The sequence below is a fragment of the Juglans regia genome, chromosome 13 (genome assembly GCF_001411555.2).
Source record: "Juglans regia cultivar Chandler chromosome 13, Walnut 2.0, whole genome shotgun sequence".
NCBI classification, from domain to species: Eukaryota; Viridiplantae; Streptophyta; class Magnoliopsida; order Fagales; family Juglandaceae; genus Juglans; species Juglans regia.
In genome coordinates this window covers 37,644,912-37,649,416 of record NC_049913.1, presented here as the reverse complement: position 1 = coordinate 37,649,416, position 4,505 = coordinate 37,644,912, and positions in this window count along the sequence as shown.

Sequence of the window (4,505 nt, the reverse complement as noted above, 5' to 3'; positions counted from 1 at the left end):
CAATCATTTAATTAAATGTCTTCGTCAATTGTTTTGGTATGTTAAAAATTTAAGTAAACACTTGCTATACTTATGCATCTGAAATTTTTTTATCTAAAAAGGGCAAAAAATGTGGACGGTGTATACATCAATAAAGGATATCACTCCAAATACAAGAAACTGAAAAATAAAGATGATCGTTACGGAGAAATCACCTAAGTGAATAAGCCAACGCACAACTGTGAAGTACCAAAATCTGACATTATTTGATGAAGAGGTATAATATTTGTTAGCATATATTACGTTTCAAATTTTTAATAATCTTTTTATTTGGAGGTTCTAAAATTCTATCATATTATATAAAAATATTAATGATGTTGCCCTTATTTATATATCCTTTTACAACATATTTTGTTTAAAAGAAATAAAAAATACAAGAATTATTAAAAAAATATTTTCATAAAATAATTTTCATAATTTTATATAAAATATAATACACTATTAATCACAATTATTTCTATTGTTGTTCCAGGAAAATCGAGTACAAGCAACAATGTTTGGATCTGATATTGACCATAGGGAAGAGACTTTAAATATTTTTCAGTCATATTATATTAGTAATGCACATGTCAAACCAGTAGATCCAAAGTACAAAATTGGAAAATATTAATATCAATGGATCATGAACTCAAGAACAATAATAGAAGATGTTCCACAAAATGAACAGCAAATAGAGATACCAAAATATGAGATTGTCTCATTCAAGGACGTAGAGGCCTACAAAGAGACGATTGGAGAAATAGGTAATTAAATTTTAATTTTATTATAAATTATTTATCAATAAATTAACATTTCTATTTGAATATTTAGATATTTTAGCTATTGCAATCAAAATTAAGCTAACTAAAGAGGTAACGACAACATTTGGACCAACAACAATCTAAGAAATATATGTTATTGATGAAAGGTAAAAAATTATTATAACTTCTCATTTCTTTTAAAATTGAATTCCAATATTAATTTTGAAAATCCTATTAATTCTTTTAATTATTTCAATTTTGTAGCTTGAACCCCATATGTTTGACTATGTGGGGTCGCTTTGTCCAAGATGAATGTAAGAAAATATCAGAAATTCTTGAAGATAAACAATAATACTTGGAACAAAAATATATGTTCGATCAAAAAACGGTATTTATAATCATTATGCAGCTTAGTTATTTTCCCGTATTATATATGTTAGCATTAATATTGATCTCAATTTTGGACAAAGGATTGTCTCTGTCATCACGTCTGTCAAGTACATTTACAATCAATCATCTTCTTCCTGAGGTAGCTACAATGAATAAATCGTAATTCTAAAAAATTAAAGATTACATATTAATGCATTTATATTAGAGTTAATTATGCGATTTATGTAATTTATCTAACAATTTCATTTCCTTATATTATTTTTCATTTCTGAATTTTAAGGGCGGATAATAATGATTTGATAATTAAGAGTATCATTGCAAGAAACTTGACATACCCATCTGCCCCTCTGTCATTTGTTAGTATTCGAGAAATTGTGAAGAATTGCAATATTGCAGAGTTGATGAAGGGTTTGCAACCCATGGAGGTAAATATTATTTTATTAGTAATGAATTAAAATATTTACACAAACATTTATTCTAAAAATTGATTATGATTTAATATAGAAACTAAAATTCTGGATAGAGACGAAGATAAATGTGATTGACTTGGACCAAGTATTTTATTATATGTCAAGTATTGGCTGTAATAAAGGAACTGGATATAGGTATAATGAAAGCTTTGTTTGTATATATTGCAAAAGTCAAGGAGTCTGCAAACCACGGTATGTATCTTACAATTTAAATTTACAATTGATATCTAATTTAATTTTGAATTTCGCAATATTCAAATTTAAAATAATATATTCAATGCATTTAAAGTGCTAGGGCATATGTTGAACTGGATGATAATACTGGAAAGATAACTGCTATTATGTTTGGTGAAGTAGCAGAAGAGGCATTTGGTTGTTCAGCAGTTGAGCTGATGGAACATTCTGGAGAGGTATCTTTTAAAATTTTTATTCAAAAGTAGAGTTTGGTTATAATGAGTTAATTAAAAACGAAATAGGTTTTAATTAATTATGCAAAACTATTCAAATTTTTTTTTTTGTAGGAAGATCAACCATATATAAAAAGCGTTGTGGATAAATTATCAATAAAAACCTAGAAGATTCAAGTTTATGCCTACTAGGCGGGAGCAATGTGCAAAGCACGTTTGACTAGTTTTATAAAATGGTTATTTGTAAAAGATTCGAGGAACAATCATTTCTCTAAAGATAAATTCATCACTCTATCTATTTTTCATAATTAAAAACAGTTGTTGTAGTATCTTATGGTAAAGCGGAATAAAAAAAGTAAGTTCTAAGACTATAAACAGGCACGGTTAAACAAGATTATGAAAGAAGCAAAACCGATAACTATATTTATTCATTAAACCGATAACTATAAAAAGGAGATTGCAAATTTCTATCGATTAAGAGATGACCAAAACATCCATTCGAATATTTTGCCTCAAGAAAAAAGGTACCTTTGCGTGAAGATTTTTTGGGTCGGCTATTCCGCCATTCTCCAAATTCGGGCCGGACAACCGCCCATAATTCCTATCTGCAAACATTAAACCCTCCAATCAATCAATTCAACCAAAATCCCCCATAAAGTCGCACACAACCAAACCCACATAATGACAATTGCCCTACTGAAAACCCATTTCCAGCACCTTGATTTAAAAAGCTCCGGAAACCCATATAAGGGTATCTGTATTTTGCCTTGGATTAAACAATATTAAAATTAGAAGAGAAACTCCGGCTCAATCAATCTGAACTGCTACAAACCCTAGAACGAAGGACAACAAAATCAATCAAATGCCAGCGAGGATTACCTAGGATAGAGGAAGAGCAACCCATGGCGAGCAGAGACAGTATGTATGGTTCAGAGGAGAGAGCGAAAGAATGCAAAAATGGCCTATTGGTGGAATCAAGGTTGTTAATGGCTGGTGAAATTGACACTCTGTGGAGCCCATCTACAAATCAATAAATCCATTATGCAAATAAAGTATACACCCACTACACAAACTCACTAATCTGTGCTAAGGGAATGATCAATCAGACCAATTCTCATACAATAAAGTTCACACTTTGCATGAGAAAGATGATATGCAAACAAAAATATCCAACTAACATATCCCAATTATTGTGCAAACAAACTGTAAATGAAACCTCAACCCAAGAAATTGGAAACGCATCAAGTTTCACAACAAATGAAAACAAAACTACAAACAAACAAACACAGTATCAGAAACAAACAAACACCACCAAACAACACCAAACATAATCGAAAAAAAAAAAATAGAAATCGACGGTGGCGCATGCATGACACGCGCCACATTGGAAAGGAGTCGTTCGGCCGGTCAAGATGTTGCCGAAGTCGCTGGGCCCTGAGCTGCCACGCATGGCGTCGACGGAAGATGAATTGCCGTGGTTTGAGAACCCCACACGTTTCCTTTAAACTGCGCGTTGGCACAACTCGCCGCTCCGATTGGCTCCCAATCCGGTCGACCGCAAGATCGGCGGGTGAGGCTTCTCCCGGTGGTGCGCATGTCTGACGATGGTCACCGGAGAAGCTCAAAATGGCAACCCCCTTTATTCGGCCAAAAACCTTTAAAAAAAAAAAATCAAACCAAACCAGCGGAGACGAAGGGCCGACGAGGAGAGGAAGAGGAAGAAGGAGCCGGAGCTCCCCTTCCTCTGGATTCGGAGGAGTGAGTTTCGCAACGATGTTCTAGAGATAAAGCTGGTCTGGTTTGAGAGAGCCTCGACTGGGACCAAAATGAACGCGGATTGCTACTTTAACGTGGACTTATCTCCGTTTGATAGGCACTTAACGAAAAATAAGAATTTTCGTCTACAGTCGTCTGATAGGCACTTATATAATAGAGATAATAGATATAGATATATATATATATAGCTAATTAATTAAGTCTGGCGGCCTGATCCATTATATATTCTTTCGGTCTCAAATTAATAATAAATTGGATTTGGCCATTGGCCGGTGGGTTGTACGTTCTAGCAACACTGAACAAATTAATAAGGGCGGGTCTACACCCACCGTTGGGGGCTCCCGTTGGGAGCTCCCGCCAGGCATTTTAAGTTTTTTATTTTTATATTATTTTTAAATATTTTTAAAAAAGAAAAAAATTTATAATATTATTAAATAATAATTTCTTAATTACTAAATAAAAATTTAAAAAAATATAAAAAAGGGAGTGGTGACTTTCAGCTTGATCCCCAGCGGGATCCCTAGCTTTTTCCAATTAATAAGGAGTATCAAATTTCTGGAGTGAAATTAAATACAATTTAATATTAATTTCAGCTTCTTAATTTGTGTTTAATTTAGTGAATAACGAGGGATATGTGGCAATTACCAATCCCATATATAATTTCCCATAATTAATTAATACTT